We start from the raw sequence: 23,322 nt of genomic DNA on the forward strand, positions 1-23,322 counted from the left end.
GGGAAAGAGGTTTGGTTGAACTCACAGCCAACTCAAAGCCACAACTTCAAAGGAACTCAAGCTTTTATTAGTTCTAGTATTCCTAAAATAACTTGGTTTTACTAGTGGCTTGATGGCAATAAAATTTACAAAACTATTATTTCTGTATGGAAAAGCAATGTCCTTAATCAGAGAGTCACTTCTTGTGAACACCTGTAATTAATGTACAATATAGAAAAAACCCATTCCCACTCCCCTGCTTTCACCAAAGCAAAGAGCCGCTGCTTAGGAAATGCAGCTACTACGTAAGAATTGTTTTAAATAGCCTCAACTTAATTTCTAAAATAGACTCCAAGATTAGCTCAGAAATCACAACTTAATATATTCACTTCACATCATAACAATTGCTTCTTAAGATCCTCTTGTACAAAAATCCTCTTCTGAATTAAAAGGAAAAAAATGACTCATAGTATGTTATGCCTCAAATCCTGAAAACTACTTTTCAAGAAACACACGTACATTAGTAATCAGTAACAGTAGTAAACAGCACCTAGGTATTGCTGAAAAACTCTGCAAAATACCATCTTTTTTTAGGTTTCAAAGCTTAAAAACTGTGGAAAGCAGCCTCATCTTAAAGGAGCTTACAGGTTCTCCAACAGTATAAGTTTGACTCTCTGAGTAATATGTCGTGACGAGTGAAGGGGCAGACAGGGGATGGCAACACAAAATGGCCAGCCAAGACCAAAATATGAGTAGTTGGGTCTTGGGGGGATTTATTTAGAGAGAGCGAGCATTTATGTAGAAAGACAACCTTCTAGGACTCGTATTCACAGGAGCAACATCTTCCATAGTATAAATGTGCCAACCAACCAAAGTATTTGTTTAAAGCTCTTCTTCATGAGTTGAAAACTCCTCACAGCTTAGGTACATATTACGGCATCCGAGTTTAGAAAGGACAGATATACCCTCGAAAGGCAATTAACTTCAGCACACTTTGGCATTGTTTATTTAGAAACAGGTCCTTCTGGTCAACATTTAAACTGCAGCATTCCGTTTTTGCAAGTGCAAGGTCAGAAAATTCCCCAAAAAGAAAACAAACTAAAAGATACGATGCTGAGTAAGGTTCTAAAAGACATTCAGAAAGGTGATTTCTATGTACACATTCTCCTACAATGACTACAATCTTCATTGTACTATATGAAGCTACTCCTAGGCATTGCTGTGGTACTGAATACAAATCAAACTATACATTCCAGTATCTCATCTGAGCATGTAATCACTTGACAAATCAATCAGCACTCACTTCACTCAAAAATACAAAGGGACAGATTCACCCCCTGGTTCCAGGGCGATCTGCAATCAGAGATTGAGATGAAAAGAGCCCAGGGCTTCTCCTGTTAGTCTGCTCTGCCTGTTCTCCTTCAGGCAGTTCCAGCAAGAAATGGACCATATTAATGCCACTCGCCAATTAAAAGGAGTCACACCTTTCCCTCATCTGGCTTTTGAAAAAGTCCAAAAGCCAACATGGGAACAGGAGATGAACTGGGGTGACACTTGGTGCTTGGGCTTCTTGTCAGGTACCTGTCCTCTCCGCTCTCCGGCCCGTCGCCCTTGCAGGGCATCAGCCACATACCCCATAGCCAGCCAGGAAGCACTGTATTCCTTCCTAGTGAATGTATAGGAGTTACAGAAGAGAAGTAGCACAGGAGTAGTCTACCAAAGGGAGAAATAATTTTTCCACAGGCGGTCCTGAGGGAAGAATCGGCCTTATGGATGAATTAGACACGAGGTAAAACTTACAAAAACATGAAACAGTGCTGGAGAAGAAAGAAGAGTAAAAAATCCTGTATAATGGAGATAGAGCTTTCTATTTATGCTACCCAAACTAAGGGGCAAGCCCTCAACCCAGAGATCAGTTAAACCTTGCGGCACAATTCATTGCAGCAGACTGCATGTCCAAATCCTGTGAAACACAAGTATTTCAGGAATTCATCGAAAATTAATGTATTTTTACATTGAAATGGGAGAAACAGCATTTATATCCTTAATAATACATTTTCACAGTGGAAAGACTGTCTTATAACTAAACTGAAGTAGCCATTACAGTATCTGCAGAGATTGTGCCATTTTCCTGTATGTTTCAAAGTCAGTGTTCGAATCCAAAGCACTCTGGTCCTTCCCAAAGGAATTTTGTAGCAGGTGGTGTTAATAATCCTTGAAACAGGATTCTCTTTTGCTGCACCAGCTAAAAGTTAGGGGGAAAGGGATTATGACAAAGGCTTCCCCTGACCCAGTAATGCCTCTGTCGTTTGTCACCTATCATGTCAGTTTTAGAATAAGCAGGTATAACATTTCAATCATAATACTGCAGATTTACTTCTACACCTGCCAAGGTTGAAGGCTAATGTGCTCTCAGAGAGCCATTCTCCTGCAGGAAAATATATGGAAATTAGAAAGAACTACATTCTGCAAGGAACTGTCAGTTTTCTTGAGGGCTTTTACAAACCCCTTCTCCTCTGTTTAATCATTAAAAAAAAAAAAAAAAGAGAGAAGGAATGGTGAAGCAGAGGTCAAACCAGAACGTCTCCAGTGAAATATCTGTGTGACAGTTCTCTGAAGTCACCTTACTGAAAGTAACACTGCTTCTTGTCTTAACATGAATGCTTTCTAGTTTTCATTTATGTTGATTGCTCATGCAGTAAAAAATGTCTGGGGCACCAATGTCACATCACATAAGGAAGAGTTGAAAGATATGATACCTTTCTAATATCTAATCCCAAAGTTACAGATACATCAGAGCCATTATTTTGTCACTAAAGTGCTAGCTTTATAATAATTAAAGACCTTTGGACCCATATTATACACTGGAGTTATACAAGTACATAAGCAAAGCATTTCACTATTAAATATGTACTTTTCCAAAATGCAATAAAAATAATTTATTTCACGTGGGACATTCACCAGACACATTGTAAAGATACCATACAAATTCTTGGATGTTTTCCCATAAATATTTGAGGTGTAGATGAAAAATGATAACAGATATTAAATAACTTTAATTGGTATATTTAATTCATTTTAAACTATTCAATAAATTTCCAGACTTCTTTCATCTTTTAAATGGCAATTTAGCACTTTAAAATGCTACAAGATAGGTACATCCACATATTTGAAAACAACTCCGAAAGGCAAAATAACTGCACTAACAGCAAATTTAGAAAATCTGTGCCTAGAGATCTAATTTACTGATTTATTTTTTTTTTTAAAGGAAAAACAAATTTTTCAGGAGCTGGGTCATATCAGAAAGAGATTTCATCTTCTAGTGTTACTGGCCAGAACCAGAAACATTGATCTAAAATACCCTTACTTTGATTTGTCAACTTTGATGTATTCAGATATAACTGGACAGAGCTACTGTATGGATAAGGTTTATGAATACAACTGTAATTTTAAAAAATGGTTATTTCTATGAAATTTTAGTCTGTGGTGGTTACAGTGTCGTCAGATCTGTTGATTTTCTATCAGCTCTTCAATTCAAAGCAGACAATCATGACCACCTTAGTCACTAAAACCAAATTCTACCCCAGAGGCAATTTGCATTCCCATTTTCAGACCATATGCATATTCAACTCAACTGAAGTAGGTGCTACGATACCCTGTTAGAAAACCAGGGCACCACTATTTACGTGTGCAAAGAAAAAAGAATCAGCATATATTCAGTTTAAATAAGAGTAAAATGACTAGGAAGATTTCAACTACACAGATTTTATACAATTGTATAAGATTTTAAAACCCTTAATCCTTCAACACTTGAGAGAGATGTTTGTTTAAAATATTAAGCTATTGAGGAAGCACCTTTTGGTGCTTTAGCTCTTCATAAAAAAAGCATCAGTATCTTTTATTACTTGTTTTAAGCAGACAATGTCAAGATCTGGTCCTCAATGAGTAGTGGAGGCTATCTTACTGTAACAAGGCTAGCATCTCGAAAGAAAACACCGCCACGTTTCAGGAGTTTTCTTCCCCCGTCCAATTTATTCCTGCCCACGTTTTCCAGTGCTCTCAATCCCACATTCAGATTTCCTCTTCCTCCCACTCCCTTCCACACACTTGTAACCGTTCTTTTCCCCTTCCTTTTCAGTCCATCTCCCTTTGTCCTTCCAGCTCCACTGCTCTTATGAATCCACCTCTCCTCCCACTTCTGCTATTTCCATATTTCTTTTCAAACAAAACAAAAAAGCAGACAGAGGGAGAGAGAGAGAAGTCCCCAAAGAAATTCCCCCTTAAAAAAGGAAAAATAACCCACAAACAAAACCTCAGGGAATAACCCTGCAACTGTACAGAGCTCTGTTGTTCTGTATGTGACACTAGACTGTTATCTTTTGCCTTTTTATTTGTTTAGACTATAAACCAAACAAGTTAAGATCAGAGGTTTAATTCAGTAGGTCACTTGTTTGATTTCAGGAGGCAAAGACGGTTGGCTGGTGGAGTTTAGGTGGTTTAAGCAACTACTGCAAAAACCAGTCAAGATTAAGCTTCCATCAAAGAGGTGCAAGATCCTTCCTAAACTTATCGTCTTAACAGCATCCTAGCTGCATCAGCAGGATTACTTATATCTTGCACTACAACCAGTAGCAATCTGGAGGGCTCTGCAGTGTCTGGTTGCCATGTAACTATCATCTACATCCGAAGATACATTCACGTCTGGAATAAGAACTACGCTTTTCCCATGTTACTGGCTTTAACCAGAGTGTCGCTTCCCCTTTATCCTCCCCTCTCTGACTTCTCTACTTCTTTTCTCCAGGCGATGAGATTAAGTGCCTATATATCAAAGAACGATTGCCAAGGAAAGCAAAAAGTTATATTATAATCAACACAGAGCTCGAGCCTCAGTCCTTACACTCCTCATAAGGCTGCTGTCAAAACAATAAGTGCTCCATATGCCTTTAGACACATTCAGCCTCACGTACTCTTGTCCCTTCATGAGGCATGTGTCGCCAGCCTGCAATGAATAGTGCAAATGCACCTGCACAGATCTAAAAATTTAACCTGAAGTTCACGTTAATAATGAAGCACTCCAGGTGGTCTGCAAGCTGGGACCGTAATGAGGAACTTTCAGTGACACACTAGTTATCAAATGTTGAGCCAGGTCACTACACATGAATAAAGTGATCTCCCTAGAAAGATGAAAGGGGAATTATTTTTTTCTCTTCAAGAGAGATTACACTTGCCTTCTGTAAAAGTCTGAAGAAAGACAATGTGCTAAAACATTTAACTTGATTAGACTGGAACTGAATAAAACACATCAAGAACTATCAAAGGAGCAGAAAATTATTCTGAACTGTATATGCAACAGTGGTTAAATCCCACCTGGTGCCCTCTCAACCCCTGCTGACAGCAGACCTCTTAACTGTGGTTGCACCGCTTGCAAAACCGGTGGAGGAATGATGCTGATCATTCTTGTTGCTGCTGGAGGAAGGAAGCAGGGGCACAGGGAATGTCAGAGGGGATAGCACTGGCCCTGGGAACTGGGAGCACCTTTCTCACAGCCCAACGCCTGTCTCTGCTCACCGCTTACCAATTCCAGGGAGCAGGCTGCCCCCGAGCTCTGTAGGGACAGCCTTCAGGAAGAGGCATGACAAGCATCTGAAGGAAAATTAGGGTCTCCTTCAACCTGCAAGGGACTGAGCCCCCATTTGCCCTGCTTCACACCTGCTCTGTCCCCTGGCAAGTGGGAGGGATATGAAAACACTCTGGGACTCTTCACAGGGAACTTGCTGAGGTCAGAGGATGAGGGACAGACACTGTCTGTAAGGTATTGTCCTGTTTCAAAGAGCCCAAGCAGTATATATATAGAGAAAAACACACCTAGGATACAAAACTCATGTCCTACGTTGCCCGTGCATCAGAAGGTCTTCATACAGCCCTGGACAGCAGGTCATTATGGCAGACAGCCATATAAGCAGCTACATAAGAGTTCCGATCTGTTCAGTCCCACACATGCACGACCCATATAGTGCATCTAGTACAAAACACTTTGTGTTCTTGGCTGAAACAAGGCTTTGCCCTTGCTAAGGAATGGCAGGAGGAAGCAATGGCGTACAGAAGGCAGCTCGTTCGTACAGCCACCTCAGGCATCCCCTTTCATCCCACAAGGGGAAAACAGAATCAGGATCCAGAATGAGAAAGCTGAGAAGGTCTTACGCTTTACAGCCTTTTCTAAATTTTTACCCCAGTGACTTGCCCTAAGGGAAAATTACTTCTAACGCTTTGCCTACTGAGAAAGAAATGCCAGTTATTGTAACATGGAGCAAAGAAATATCAGATTGCACACTCAGCAACGTGTATCGTGACTGTATAGGAGTAGGTTGATGAAACCTGGAAATGGAGAAGGAATGAAAGAGAGCAGGATGGTCCCCTATAAACTTAGCAACACTAGGTCTGTTTGAAGTTCCCCTACATATTGTAATATTTCTGTGACTAAGCACTAGAACAATACAATTATGTTAGAAATCAAGTTCAGTTCAGACTAGAAAAGTTCTTCATATATTTCACAGATGGGTATAGTACAAGGACACAGAAAAATACATGGAGTAAAGTCTCTGAATTTTGTTTGTACTTGATCCTGTAATAGAAGGTGAGCAAGCTTTTACTGTTTTCTACTCTACTTCTTCATGAAAAAGGTATTTCGGTGAGATACCCAAAGATATAATAAAAAATATCCCCAAAGGTATAATAAATCAGTTAGTTGTTCTTCTCATAAAGATAATTAAAGCCCTATACAGAAATTACGGGAAGTTTCCTTGCCAATATGCACAATTCAAAATCAACAGCATTCAACCTCTTCAGAAAGATGAACACATGCAATCGTACCAGCTTGAAAAAACAAAAATAAGTCTATTTACTGCGTGACTCTGGAAACTAAATGTAAAGCTTTCCCTGAGAGAAAGCCAGCTCCAAATCTTATGAAGCTGTTTTAGCTTAATTGTTTTGAGATGTAAATGTAAACAATGCAGAGTGACATTCTTCATTTGGGAGAAAAATCAAAACCAAAGAATAAACACAGTTGCTGAATCTGAAGCAAGCTGTTCACTGTCCTGAAATAATATAACTTACTTAGACATGTTTTCATGCTGAGAAGCTGGAGAAGCCAGTGTTGCTTCAGGGCCATTTGAGACACTTTTGCACCTAATGAGGCCAGCATATTTTTTGCAAGATAGTCTTATTTTCTTTTTTTCCAAGCATCCCTACATGGAAACAGATATCAACTTCTGAAATATCGCAGCCTGTGTATTATCAGCCAAATAAATCATTGAACTTCTGGGGGAAAAAAACAACACCTGGAACAGGAATAATGGAAAAATTAATCCAAAAGCAAAAAACGTCTAGGAACTAAGTGACAAGTTATTATTCCCATCAGCGTGCAGGCCTCATTGCCAGAAAGAATTAATGCTGATACTAATTTGAAGACTTCTATGAACTAATACTAAACATACCTATTCTAATCTTTTTAAAATTCATTTTTAGTAAAACCTGAGGACAAACTCTGGCAAGCTGTTCTCAGAAGTCAAGCTCACTATTTTTCACATCACCTGGAACATGGTCTTCTGTCCCTGAAGGGCTCTTTCTGAAGAAACAGTATGTTAGCATTCATTGCTGTAACCCATTGATGTATATTTTATTTGTGGTTTTACAGTTTTCAACCACTTTTCTTTGATGCAATGTATAATCAGTAGTAGTCAAAAGACTACCTCTGAACAAATTTTGTGATAAACCATCAAAGGGGTGGAGTTTGAATTAAAAACCTGAAGGGTAAGAAACAAATCAAACTTGAAACAGCTGAGGTCTCTAAGAACAATGGCAGGGATGGGGGAAAGCTCTAGCATTAACAACACTGGAAAGCTTAATTCAAAACAACTCTCAGACACAGCTTCTTTGGTTACCCGGATCTAGAATGAAAACAATGGATCAACCGTTCACCAGTATAAATGTGAACCTTTATGTTTCTATACTGAAAATAGTTGAACTGTCAACCGTAAAATCATACTTCACAGCCCAATGAAAAGTGATCACACAGGATCCTTAAATGAAAGGTTGCATATCTCAGGTCACTACTACTGACTTGCGGTCCATGGAGGGCTTAAAACCCTACTTTGAAGGAATCCACGGAAGGTAACTCAGAGAAGAAGGCACGCTGGCAGCAGGCTTAAACTCACAGTACATACATGCCATACTTCTACTACAAAATGTATAGTCATTCACAAATTAGAAAAGGCTGAAAAATGCTTCTGTAGACAATTTAGTAATTCATTAGTAATGAGAATGTTTTATGGGTACCTTACGCTTTAGAACAAACACGCATCAATTGTCTCTCTCATTTTTCTATTATACTTAATGCCAAATTTACGTAAATATAGATTACTAATGAATGACTAGAAACTAGAAAATACAAGCTTCACTTATTTTTAAAGATTAAAGATTAAAACAATTACCAATCTCCAGGTGGAAAAGTTTACTGCAATTCCTGTTCACTCTATTTAAAAAGTAACATTATAATTTCAAAACCTTCTGAGAGTCACTTGCCTCTGAGCAGTCTTTTACATCATTTCAAAGCTCAGGTCCTTGAGCTTTAAAAATAATACTTGAGTTTATTATTCCAGGCAAAGAATTCTACTGAAAACTCTCTTTCAATGTTTGAACAAGCATTGATGAAATGGTGGCAAAAAGTTCACAGCCAGGCTGGCAGTCACAGAAGCAGTTTTATCAGTGCTCCACGAAATTCAGATTCAAACAGACCCCTGCGTAGTTCAGACCTTTTCAAATAGACAGGGGCAGAACTGTCGTGGAGCTTGGGAAGGCTGCCAACCCTCCAAATCAGCAGCGTAGCTGGGAAAAGGAGTCTGAACTACTGCAACACCTGAAACCAAAAACATAGAGCTCATAAATAGTTCTAAACACATTTAAACTAAGAGTAATATAAACTTTTAGTCCTCATTAGTGTTTCCTATGTATATCAATCAGAAATGATAATATAACTCCTTGGAACAACCAAATACTGTACGCATTTTTTAACTGCAAAATTAAAGATACAGAAAAAAGGTCTTGCATAACACAAAGATAAAAGGTTTCCTTCTGAATTCAGCTACCGTTAACATTTGCACCTGGTGCTTACATAATTAAATACAGAAAACAACAATTGTACCCTAAGAAAAACTTAATTAGATTAGGCATGTAGTAACAAATGCAAAATTACCATCATTAGTATGTCAGTGTTCTACAAATGGAAATGCTTAACTGCCAAGCCTACAACTCTCATGATTTCTTCCCACAGATGAGGAGGAGGCAGCCATTTGCACCCTTTTGTAATTTTAGGGCAACTGCATCCAGGGGAGATGTACTCACAAAGGAGCAGGCAGGAGTACTGCTGTCATCTTGTCTCTCTCTCCAGAAATTCAGAAGGTGTACTTTCATTTACAGACATTTTGCACTACAAAAGCAAAACCAGGTTGGGCAGCCTGGAACAAACTAAGGAGTCTACAAATCTCTTATGTGTCCTGATCCTCCATCATTAGCCTTGTGGGCTGCTTCACAGGCAGCTGCTAAAGCTAGATAATATTTAAACTGCTATTTGATAGCAGTTCCAGAGAAGACCTGAAACAACTTGTTCAGTAAGAAGTATTAGGTTTTAAATAACATAAATGAAAGAAAAACACATAATTAAGAACTCAGATTGGTTTTAAAAAACATACAGCCATACGCTTGATGGCAAACCTGTCACACCCACCAGTGTGGACTCTGCCTTCCTTGTGCTGCAATACAAAAAGCCTGCAATCACATTTGGCCTTGCAAAAGGAAAAAAGCCTTCCCTTTATTAAGAAAACCCAAAGAAGCACTAGGCAAAATTGTGGTCTGACCTTAAACTTTACCATGTAGTCAAGAAATAAAAAATAAGAAGTCTGGTTTATGAATTTTTGAAGCAAAATTCACATTAAGATAGTATGGGGCACAGATACGATTGTTTCTTGACAAAACTATAGATACATAAGGTTACCCAGCTGTGCAGCCATGAAACATATTTTTCTTGATTAAATAAGGAGCTATGGCAACCAAGGGTACTATGGCCTCACATATGCTATAATAATGAGACATAATGAAGGGTCCTCTGGGAGCTCTCCCACAACTGTTAAAATTTTATAGCATCAAATCTGGGAATTAATTTTGAAAAAGAGAGAATCCTATTTAATATTTGATGTGCATTGGTACTTTTTTCCTTTATAACAAAACATCCACACTCTTTATGTTTAAAAAAATTCAACTGCTCCTGCCGAATCAACTCTCAAGGGAGAAGAAGATAATAATATCTAATATGAACTTTACAGTATTTGCTTAGTATATCCTATTTGCAGATATCATCTTATTTGAATAATCATATGTTTGCAATTTTCCAGCTCCTGATGAAAAACTGACCTGTCATCAGAGTGAATTTGCTTCAAAACACACATATGACTGTTATCTGTACCTGGTGTTATTAAGAATATTCATTTTTTTGACACTCGTTCCACTAGTTACCTACATATAAACTTATACATATAAGAGGTCTCATCTCAGTCCATGGTGAGGTCATGCTACTTTTCTTTTCTGCAAGAAGTGACTCAAAATAATTGCCTGATAAATCTGCCGATTCTTTGTCCAGCTGTCATTTCAAGGGAAAAGTTTTCTGCTGAATCTTTTGTTCTCTGGGAGGGCAGGCAGTCCTGGCTGAAGCGCTAATTGCTTGTAAGCCCAGAGAAGAGGCTAAATTCCACCGCAGCTGGGTTGTATCTGGATTGAACAGAGGCTCCACCCTTGAACAAATAATCCCTGTGGAGAAATTATTGCCCAATCATCAAGGGTGAAGAAATACAAAGAAGGTAGTAACACCAGGGGTTTTATCCTTTTACATTGACAATACTGCCTTCATTCCTAAGAGCAATGGAACAGCAGATGGGGTGACCACCGTGGTACAGCTAGGTCGGGCTAACCATTTTAAATCAAAATTGTGATTGAAAGATAAACAAAGATTACAACCCTGACAGTAGGTTTCCATAAACAATTTCTTCACTTACAGCAACTCTGAAATTGGCAGTTCTCTTTCATTTGCTTGAGTAATGAATTCATTCGGCTCGACAAATTACTGCCAGTTCAGAACACTTTTCCCTTCATCCCAGTACAAACTGGTGAAAGGAAGGAGAAAGGGGCGCTACCTGCATTTAGGGGCAGATGGCATGATTCAGGATGAGAGGGACTGGTGACTAAAGCTGTGATTAGGATATGGCGTAAGAGTGAAGCTGGCAACGAAGGGCACAGGCACACGAATTCAAAGAGAGAAAATCTGGGAAATTGGCCTGGGACTAAAACTAAACCGTTTCCCAGTAAAGAAATCAGACAGTGAGCCAGGAGCAGAGAGAAACTGTGACTGGCTAGACACGGAGACTAATTTTTAGAAGTGAACGTTAAGGTAAGAAGTTAGAAGGGGACACTCACTCCCCACACCCCAAATGTTTGAGAACAGGGTCTCCCATTACAATCTGCCCAGCCGCAGAGGAAGTTATCACTCATCACACATCCACACATCCACCACACCCATCACTCCTCTCTCAATCAGCTCTCTGCTCCTTAATCACGTCAAAGCAAACTTTTTTAAGACCGCAGTCTGAAGTCATCTAAGTAAAAAACCTCCCTAAAACCAATCCCTCTTTAATATGTAAATTTAGGCCAACAGACTTTCGAATTCATGTGATTAAGGGAGCAGTAAACTAAAATGCAGGTAGTGGGACTGGGAACAAGAAGTAGAGAAGAAGGTGGGAATCTCAAGGTGAATTTCAGTCCGACGATTTATAATGTTGCATTACACCCTGAGTTGATGTACAAGTTCCACTTCGCGGACTCGCTTGGAATTTACCAGACGTACTTTTTGAAATTTAAGGACTTCCATTTCGTTACAGAAATTAGTCCCCTGCTGCATAGCTTGGGCCTTAAAATTAGAATTCTGACCTTAATCTCTGCTTTTCTTTTCTTTTTTCCTTTTGGTAAAGGTAACACCATTGTTTTGGGGAAGACAAATATATTACCTATGAAATCTTTAATTTACTTATGAAATCGTATACCGAACTGATAAGTACCATAACAAATACTGGTTTGCAGACCAGAATTTAAGTACACAAAAAGTGAAACACAGTTTATGCTTGGAACAAAGAGGATGACTGAGATGAGGTTCCAGCTGGAAAAACAGTGCAATTGTACAGTTAGAGGCAACATCATAATACATATATGCATAGAGACTGCGAGCCTGCAGGCAACTTTAATTTTGGCACTTCCTAACTTTAAGCACTTGGTTTTGCACCTTAATAACATTCTTTTAACATTGTGTGCATATAATACACTCATAGATCACTCAGCCAAGACATAATTGGTTTAATCATCCACATTTGTGAATGACTTGTGAAGCTTACATGAGTTTGCTAAGTTGCAGCCCTGCCCAATAAAAATTAACAGATGCCTCTATGAAGCCCAGAGAAACAAGCTGATAATGTAAAAGGAACAGACTGAACCGTAACAGTAGAAGTGTGACAAAAAATATTTTGTTCTTTGCTACTGTATATGTAGCCAAAACTACAACACTACAGATCTGTCAGTCCAAATGGCAAAAGTATGATTTTGAATTTTAAAAAGATAAATTAGCTTTAAAAGAAACTTGAATAAGAAACCCTACACAGTACAAGGCATTTACAGAAGAACAAGGAAAAAAGATGTAAATAAGGTGATTTGTAAAAGAAAAAAAAAAAAAACAACTATTTTACAGATAATTATAAGGAATAATTTTTAATGGGAGAATCATTGACATTCTTCTGCTGTTAGAGGACGCCAGATTTAGTAGATAATAAAATTAGCTACTTTCTTAATCCACAAGACTGTATTTTTGTCATAAAAAAGATTTTTAAATGCTTTGTTATTAATACTATATATACAAATTCAAAATAAAAGTAAACAGCCCCTCTCTAAATATAGAAAAGCCTCAAATAAGAACAGTGAATCGCTGTTTATTTAGAATTACTAATGGTGGTAGCCTCAAATACGTCACATTTTTCCTATATTCAATTTTATCTCCATTGGTGTAATACTAGTTATCTAGCAGTATCTTATTTCCAGTTAGTGGTCCTTCTGCCATTCCTGTAGACAATTTGCTGTATAACCAATTAAGGTCTAATTGTCAGAAAGTTGCTCTTAGTAGAGTACGTTTTCTCTTTTTCCAACTATCATCCTGTTTCTGCCCGTGAAACTGGTACTAAACTTAAAATTCCTCTTCCTTCCGGATAGGAATCAAAATTCCTATTTGCAAAACTGATACAGGCATGAAAGCCCAGTGAATTATGCTTTGCCTTCAGCGAGCTGATTTTTGCTCTTTTTGGCTTGGACCTTTTGCAAAACATACAGTTTCCTTGTCTCATTTTCCCAACTGTAAAATGGAGAAAACATTACTTCTCTGTTACAGAGCAATTAGGATAAATGCACCAAAGGTCTGTGGAGCATTTGGATTCTGTGATAACAATGCTCACACGGATGAGGTTCATCATGCATTTGCTTTCATAGCAAAGCCATCCTCAGCGATTCCTGTCCCTGGTTACTTCACACCTCAGTTTACTGTTCCCCCACTACAACTGATTTTAAAAAGAAAGTCTAAATTGAATCTACAAAGTGATTCAGGCTAAACTTGAAGCCCTAGAAAGGGTGCGAAGGAGGGGGGTGTGTGTAAGCTTTTTTATTTGTTTCTTAAATCATGGGAGCATCATTTGTAGCTTGCTGTATGGCATGAGAATGAAAATTAACAACTGGAAGCTGCATTATCATCCGATTTTATCAGTTAGAAAAGACGAGCAACTGCAAAGACAGACTTGTACATACAGGTTTTCCACTAATTCTTAAAAATCAGTTCCACCTATGAGAGTTTTAGTCCTTCGTTAGCAATCACCACATCTCTTTTTTTTTTTTTTAATAATTCCCCAAGTTCATTCCACTTTATACTGTCTGTTTTGATAGAGGGTTCTCAAAACTGGAAGGAAGAGAACTGCAAAGAGAGGCACAGAGAAAACAAAGAAGGACAGATCTTTCCAAAACTCAACCATCTTGCCAGCCGCCCTGCTGGAGATTTTCTTGGCTTTTGAAAAGCTGCATGTTATAATCTGTAAGCGTTTTGCACAGAACAAAGGAACTTTGGAAAAATGTGATCAGCAAAGAGCGACTCATAAACGAGTAGTGAAGCTCTGTGGAAAGAGCAGAAAATTTGAAATAGAAGGTGAGATGTGAATGCAGACCTGATTTCATAATCCCTCATTCTACGTGGCAAGAAGAGAGCTGTAATCTCTTTCTATAATATCAGTAATTTCAATACTTGTTTTTTGCTTGTCTCTATAGTTTAATCCTGGGTTTTATTCAAGATTTTCTTTGAAAATATGGTGACTAAGAAGTAATTGCTTTCATTAGAAACAAAAAGAAGAAACTATTGTAAATTCTTTCCGTTACGGGAGGTGGGACGTTAAGGACGATGACAGCCTCCAATCTCTGACCTTTGGGGAATGCGAGTTTTCATGCCTGAGTACATCAGCAGACATAGTTAGAGCTACCTTCGCCCTCCTTCCGGGGAGGTGCTAGTGTCATGCAATGCCCACGTTTTCATTTTATTGGACGCGCACACATTTTAAAAAGAATAACCAACAGAGATCAACAAATAGTTGCTGCCATTTTTCCATGCCTTACAGCTCATACCTCTATCATTTATATACATTTCATGTAGAATGTAAGGAGCTTAGGGCTTAGAGATACTTTTCAGGAACTCTCTACTGATTAAGGTCTTTGTTTTATATTTAGGCATACCAGCGTGAAAGCTTCAGTAAATGGTCTGATACTCAAAAGTGCTTCTACGTCTACAAGTCAAGTACCTCCATCACTCCTTTATTTCATTCGTTCTATTTCTTTCAATATCAGCTGTAAAAATAAATAAGTGTGTTTTTTAAATTGCATTTCGCATTTTCCTCCTACTGAATAGTCAGTACTTCTGTTACAGGACCAGGAAAATAGCTGTAGACCTTAAATCTGAAAAACAGATTTAAAAACACCACCACCCCTGTTTGAGCCTAACAAAACACGTCTTCACCGCAGCGCTCGCTTCATTCTTACCTCAGCAAAAGGGACACCGTCAAGATTGTTAGGAGTGAAACTGAACAACTTTGACAGGTGTCCCAATTTACAGATTTTTCTTTAATGAAACCAACCAAATGCTTAGTTTTAAAAACTGTCTTCTGTAGACTGGCAGATAAATATACTCGAATGCCTGACTTACTATATTCTTATTGTAGCACACAGCCACACTTGTCGCTTCCTGCACTCCCAGACTCTATTTTCACCCTGGGAGCTGTGCTCTTCACCTTTAACTACGGGGGAGAGTCTCAACAGAAGTATTCTAAGATGCTTGAGCAGCACCTTGGTAAATGAAAAACTAATTGTATTTTCTGCATGCAAGACATACGTGTGAGACATATACGTAGTCTTTGTCTATATGTGGAAAGTGTCTAACGTTTTTAGAGCATATGTCCAATTCACCTAACAAACATACCGTGAATTGCCTTATACATCATGTGATATCTGTGGATTAGGGAAGCTTTGTGATCTCTCATCCTGATTTGCAGCTCTGTCCCGTAACATGAAACAAAAAGGAAAAAAGAAACAAATACATTCCTTACATAACTGCCTGCCTTTTCGGCTTGGATTTTTATCAAGAGCACCTTAAGTTTTCAATGACCATGAACTACAGGTCTTTCCCAGTCTAACAAAATTAATGCCATATTTTTATTTATACACATGTGCATGTGTGCGCACGCACACACACACATGAAGTCTGACTTTCTGAAAAGACTGCAAGATTCAGTCACAAATATATATAGTGACATGTATAGATATAAGTATGTATATATGAAAGCCATATATATATATATGGCAGAAACTGTGTATGTTCATTTTTTAGTTGCGGGTACATAACACTGTAATTACCTCGTAACAAAATTAAACAAAATGAGGAGAGTAAGTGTGACAGTCCATCTGAGTAAGAAAAAGGCCTCACAATTAAGTGGGAGCTCGGAGTGTTGTGGACTCAGCATTCAGTAACTGATGAGTGAAAAATAAAACATCACCTTCTAATGCCTAATTAAGTCAACACAGCAGCAATATTAAAAGGCTGAGGACAGCGGTGAGTAAGTATGCCTGGACACACGAAATTTTAAATTTTTTTCATGACAGAAACATACAGTCATGTTCCTATACCACTGGCTGGAACAGGAGAACCACTTTAAAGGATCACAGGCTGAGCATGTATTTTAAAGAAGTCTTCATTAGGGAAAGTCATTTATGTGGATCAACAACTATACGTACACATGTGAAACTTAACACCTGATCACATACCTGTATCAGTTCCTGTAAATAGCAAAACATAATTTATTTATTTTTTAAGTAACTGCTGGGAAAGTGTAATTAACAGGATACAATTAGGCAACAACTAAGAAATACTTAAAATCAATCCAGAGTCTTCCTGTTTATGATTATTACTTGTAACTATAAGAATGTACAAAATGACTGAAGAAAGGAAGTTAGCACCCTATCTAGCCAAAGAGCAAAATATAGATCATATTTAAACAACAAAAACCAACCAAACAAAAAGAAACTCTATGAAGTAGAGCGCATATTTAAATACAGTCATGACAGTTTGGGTTAAGGGTCTTTTGAAACAAACTATGCTTATTTTTTTATAGAGCTATCATCACCGTATCTCTAGATGCACTACAAAATGAGAAAATCCACTAGTTTTAATTAAAGCTGAACTGAAACTCACGTGGAAATACCCACTGCAATAACAGAAGGCAAAAAGCAAACATACATACACAGATTGAAGAAAGAAAGAAAAAACATTTCAAGAATAACTGACCTGTAAAGAAAGATTCTGCTTACATAGAAGTCTGACTAAATTCTATAAAAGCAGTTAAATTACAGAGAAATCTATTTGCTGTGATCTAATCCAATAAAAAGCTCATAAATAATAACAAGATTTTGGGCTGAACCAAACACCTTGAAAGGGTTACAGTCTACCCTGAGCTGCTGGGCTACCAATGGAACTAGTATTACAGTTGTACAGAAAGAAATACATAAATGCATAAATATTAAAATTTTAATTGGCTGATGTACTGTCACAGTGGGGGAACTGTGGTGGCTACAGGCCTCTCAAACCCACTCTATTTACAGAGATGAAAAAGAACAGCATGCAAATAGTAAAAAGAGATAAAACACTTTAACAACGCTACAGAATTGCAGCAGCAATCTTCTAGCAGAAAGGGATTAATTAGCAACAAAGGCAAACAGCCATTTGCCTTAAGTTATCAGTTCTTCTACATGATCATTATTTGCTAGATAAATCTTTGTACCTTCATAGCTATTATCTAAATACCTAAGATATGATGACGCAGTGTACAAAGCAACTGAAAGCTTTTGAAGCTAGCTGAAATCCCAGATGAAGCACATTTGTTCCATGAAGCCATTTGTTGCAAGCACACCCCAATCTGACAAATGTATTTGACATGATACAAGAAAATGCCAACAGATCGACATAAAAAAATACAAAACAATAATGCTTATTTTCTCGATGAAAGAATCCTGTCACCGCTCCTTTCCCAAACTCCTTCTTCTCCTCTCAAGGGATGCATTCATGTTATGTGCACGTCACGTGCGAATTTGAACTTTGGATTTAAACCCTTGCTTCACTTGCATTTAAATTATGTAAATATCAAGCCCAAGCCCTGTGAAATCCAAAACAGAGAGCATCTCATCCTGGTTCAGGATAAAACAGGCTTGTCTTCTTCCTGTTACGCATTTTGAACAGGCTAGTGTAGGGTCAGCCTAATATTAAATGTATTCTCCTTTTACATTGCTATGGGGTGCTTTGCAAGTTGTCTCATTCCTGCCTCCAATTTTCTCTTGTACAAGTCCCTGTACTTTTCTCTTGCTTTCTCTCTTACAACTGTCACTTCTCAGGGTCATGAATATTCATTTGCCATGTAAGTTGATGTCAGTGAAAAACCTCCTTTTTTTGGTAGAGATTTAACTATTGGAAGGAGGCTGGAAAAGGTTAGTAGTGTATCCAAGTCCCAGGCGTGAGAATAAAAACTTTACCCCTGGCCAAGGGGAGGGACATTAAGAAAAGATATTTCTATCAGCTCTTCCTTCCTGCCACTACTGACTGGATAAGCACTGGCTTTTTGAACCCATTAGTCTGCAACTAATTGGCAAATAGGGTGGCTGGCAAACACCAGTGGCTCTGTAGCAGCACCCTACCAGCAGTTATCCTCTTCTTCTTTCTATAGCATTAGCAGCAGCCATGATGGTTTTGCTACACACCCGCCATACCCATGTCTGAAGACAAACAACTCCACCATCAATTTGGACCCAGATGCTCAAACACTGGTACCCAGCAGTGTTTCAGCTGCCCGAGACAAAGTGACATATCTGACCCTCAGTTGTCATTCTGGAAAGGTGCAGATGCCCAGCCAACCCTGCGTCCTGTCTGCAGATCCACGCCTGTATCTCGGAGAGCTCATTGGGCTGATGTGGCACTAGATGCTTGTATGTAGGTGAGCGTAGCTGCTTGCATGTTGAAGTGGCATACTGACCCTCGCACAAAGTCCGTCTCCTGCATCATGTGATTTTGCTCTCAGGCTCAGCAAAAGACCCCAGCCATTGAATAGCTCATTTCCCTCCTAATAAACACATTTTCCAGGATAGAAGTCAATCTGTGGTAATTTCTTTCCAGCAGGAGAAAACACTTTTTTTTGCCGCTATTATAATCTAACACAGAGGTAAAGGCGAACAAAGAAGGCAGGCAAATCCCACTTTCAAAATGGAGCCTACCCAATAACGTACAGAGAAACCCAGTTCCGTACTGTGATCATGAACACAATACAAGTTCCCCATGCTGTAACAGTTGCTTAAAATGACATGCCTACAAACCATATCTTGGCAGACTGGAGAGGTAGGTCTGGTCTACATTTAAGATATGCTAACATACTTATGGCTATATAGGAATTAATTTTTTCCATGCCAGCAAAAGCCCTAGAAAAGACATAGTTACACTGGCCAAAAAAGAGAGAGACAGAGAGACGGAGAGAAACAGAAAAGCAGACAGATCTTTTGGAGCAACCAACTTAAACTGGGTCCAAACAATACTTACAAAAGACTGCGAATATAACCTGTCTCCTCTCAGAGTTTTTAAAGACAAAATTACCATTTTAAAGTACAGAGCTGACAAAAATTACATTCATAACAGGACACAATAAACAATGACATCTCCTTCCCCAACTCTAGTATAGGCAACAAAATCTTATGAGGGGGAAAAAAAAAAATACCCCTAGCTTGCTATTTTAAATAGACCCTCAATTTAAGGTCAAAGAAAGCAAGCCAATCCAGAAATCAGCATGCAATAAGAACTTTGCTACAGTCAGAAAATTGCTAAAGGAAAAATGAACCCCAAGGAAAATAAATGAAAACGAGGTGGGGACAGTGGGGCACAAAACCCCCAAAACCCCACAGACTATCCAAAACTGTAAGAGGGAGGAAAAATCTCAGCTCTTTCTCGCTTTGCTTTAACAAAGTGCATGAAATCACATACTTTCATTCCTTGACACAGCTGTAAAAGAATGTAAAGAAAAAAATTGCCATGCAAAATAGGGCATTTTGATTTCTCAACAGCCAAAACTTCATGATACATTTTCAAAAGGGGTCACTTTTTCTCAAAATAGCAAATGTTTTTTCCTCACTCCCTCCAAATGCAGGTAATTTTCTTAATAATTTTCACCTTTGCACTGTTGAACATAATGGGACAAATAATACATGACGCACAAATAAGTCATAACGCTCTCTGCAAATTAACAGGAGCAGTGAGATGCTGAATGTGTGATAAATCTAGACCTGAAAGCGAAATATGCCTCCTAATTAAAAATCAATTATTAAAAACAGTAAAGAATGAAGAAGAAAAAAGGCTCACTCACCAAACTCATAATGAAATCCTGGAAACTTCAGAGTTATTTGAAAAGCAGAAATAAACCTTCGACATCTATATTTAACTAAAGATTCTTCTAAGGCTCTATTGTGTGTTTCTCAATTTTATGATTAAACAGTTCTGTGAAAAATTGTTTCTGGTATCTTTTGTACTTTTATCTCTTCATTCCAAATGGTCATGAAAATGAATAGACAGCATTCAAATGGGGAATGCGAGAACAAATCATTACTCTGGCTCTGGGACATCAAAGTACACAGATGCCCTGATGTGGCTCTGAGCTGACGCAGGGATGATAAGCAGCCACCCAAACCCACCAGCACCTGAACTTACAGCCAGGTGCGTTATGTTTGCCAACAACATTGCCCATTGGGTTCCTCAACAGGTCTCCTCCAGAAGACGGTTTTAACGTCCGTATTGAGTAATTCACAAGCGTTAGATCAGGGTGTTCAAATAACCATTTCCAACTATTTTGTGTTCAATTCTAGAAAGATTTCAAACACAGAACAGCTCAAAAGCAGCTCAAAATCACAAAAACCCGTTGCATGAGCTTGGGCAAGTAGAAATTTCTGGTTTTAATTTTCTGTAAAACTAAGATATGTATTCATACCCCCAGCAGTGACAGAGAGATTAAATTAACGAGCATTACTAAAGAGATCTGAATCCCATTATTGGAAAAACTACACTGGTATTATGCATTATCATAAATATTCAGCATCTGCAATCAAAAGAAGGCTTTGGTGTTTACGTATATAATAAAGTTTTAATAATTCACTAGCAGTATTTCACGTGGAGTGCTGCTGCTACTTCCTCCTGGAAAAAGGAAAAAAATATATCCAGACTTTAAAATCCAAACCCATTCAACCGGAAACAAAATGATCCCTTCTACAGAGAAATGCACGTTGCCAGTAACAAGTCATTTTTCCCAGAGGTAGGGGCTCCGGGCTTCATCTGCCTGCGGCAGGCGGGTGGGCCAGCCAGGGGTGCCTCCATCTTGTGCTCCCCTGAGCGAGCTCCAGCCTGGAGACCCTGTGCACCCTTCCCTTCTCTGAAGGGCACAGCCAATGCACGCACCCAAGGCCGGAGCCACAGACACCTCATGGCGGCTGCCCAAAGTCGGGATTACTTTGGGAGCAAAATTCTCAGGATTTTTCCTCAAAAGACTTGGAAAACCTAAGTGAGTGCACTCTGAGGACGCGTCGGCCACTCCACCCAAGGGCGGCTCACGGCACCTCCAGAGCACAAACACAGCCCCTCAACCACCAGCAGCCAAACTCTAAACCATAAAATAGTCAAACTTGGTATTTTACCTGCATCGCAAGCAAGGGGGTATGTTGTTATCCTTCCACCGGAGATTAAAGGATCCGGGATTGTGTTTCGCAGGCTTTTGGCCACAGGGGTCTGCAGGGAGACCTCCTCTGTGGGAGGGCATTGGGGCTGCCCTGTGCCGCCCGCAGCCAGTTCCCCTCAGGCATTGGGGCTGTGCCGCCCGCAGCCAGTTCCCCTCAGGGACCCACTGTGCGCCAAAACTCAACCTGCCACAGGAGCTTCCTGAGACCGCTGAGGAAACTTATTTAAGAAATGGTGGTAAAAGCCCAAAATGATGCCAGGGCAGGAGGAGAGAGGGGAGATGCAGAAGAGAGGATGAAGCAGCGCACTGACCCAGCCTCATGTGCCGCCATCACCTCAGCCTGCCCTGAGGGGGCAGGAGACGAGGAGGTGGTGGGGTGGCAGCAGGGGGGTGGGAAGGAGGCAGTTTTAATTGCCAATAGATTAACTTGATTGAGAGTCCCCCACTTTTAACACATAAAACACAGGAAAAATCCTGACTTGACTCACAGCGTGGGCTCATCCAGCTGCCACAGAGGGAGAGCCATGTCATCTAGTGCCACGCTGAATGGACATCAACTTTTGAAGTATGGTCCAGCTGAATAAATACCACAGAAAGTCAATAGCCAAATCCTTGCAGCAGCAGCGCTCTGGGAACCTGACTGGAATTTGAATACTTGCATTGATTATTTTTTTTTTTGGATGTTACCATCTGGGAGCAAGCGCTGGAGAGGAGGTACATGGACAGCTCTGCAGGAACATGAATGGTTAGCAAAGGATTACCTTTTAAAGGATTTTCCTTTAAACAAAGAAAAATTTGGTATACTGCAGACAACTAACTCGAATCAAAAGAAACAGATTAATCCAACAGGATTACCAGGCAAGGCTTCCCTGTACTTTAATGTCCAGACACACAGCCGAGAAACATGAACCGTTTTATTGAGATGCCCGGGTGCAGTTGTCAAGCACCTTTTCATGGTCCACAAATAAGGGAGGCCTGTTCAGTTAAGGCTGTTAAAACAAAAGCTTTGACAACTTCTCCTCAAGCCTCACAAGCAACAGCAATCTTCTGTCTTTTTACAGAGTCCTTTCCTTTACCCTTGCATATGTAAGCTCTGATCATCAAGTCCTTTTAACTCCAGCCAGGAAGGAAGATTAGTCGCTGCCTGTGCCGCTCCTGCACTGTGAAATTTCCACAACTGAGCTCTTCTACTTCCCTCTGGGAGGCAGGGGAAGTCACAGAAAACTGAGATCAAGCTCTTCATGGTTTTTCTTTTCCTGAATTGTTAACACTTGTGTAAGCTCCTACGGCGATGATACTACAATATTACAAAAAGCAAAATAGCATCGATCTACAGCACCCATATATTTGGAAACAATACCCACTATGTGCACTTGTGCCTCTCTGTCTTACTAATTTACATGTTGGTAGCATCTCTTACATGCACCAAAGATTTGTACTGAAATCTACTTGAGTACTCTGACAAGCAGAATAGGGTAAGCCACAAAGTTTAAAAAAAAAAGTGCAAAGATAAAACCTCATTAATTCACTAAAGTGAGGTTTTACCATGTTTTAATTATTTAACTTTTTTAAAAAAACTATTTATTTAACACGCATTCAAGGTTGCCTTGAAGTAAATTAAATAAAAATCCTAAATACTTAAACACAACATAACATAAGGCAGTTAGGTTCCTTTATGTTTCAGTTAGCCCCATATAGACTAGGTCAGCCCTAGTCTAATCCAGCGGGGAAGACAGATTCAGCAGCAGTCACACACCCTGCCTCTTGATGATATGAAACGTTATTAACTTTGGTGAGTTTTCCCATCTAATAATTTTACTTTTCTACCTTTTGAACTTACCATATATTGTTTTATAACCAACTAAAC

At 39.1% G+C, this 23,322-nt stretch overlaps 1 protein-coding gene across 1 annotated transcript in view; it reads right to left on the reverse strand.

Annotated features, from left to right (window-relative positions):
* LOC103917527 (O-acetyl-ADP-ribose deacetylase MACROD2-like) overlaps window positions 1–23,322 on the reverse strand; it is a 269,054-nt gene that overhangs the window by 55,298 nt on the left and 190,434 nt on the right. The window lies entirely within an intron of this gene.

Source organism: Pygoscelis adeliae, unplaced genomic scaffold (assembly GCF_000699105.1).
Source record: "Pygoscelis adeliae isolate BGI_AS28 unplaced genomic scaffold, ASM69910v1 Scaffold176, whole genome shotgun sequence".
Taxonomy (NCBI): domain Eukaryota; kingdom Metazoa; phylum Chordata; class Aves; order Sphenisciformes; family Spheniscidae; genus Pygoscelis; species Pygoscelis adeliae.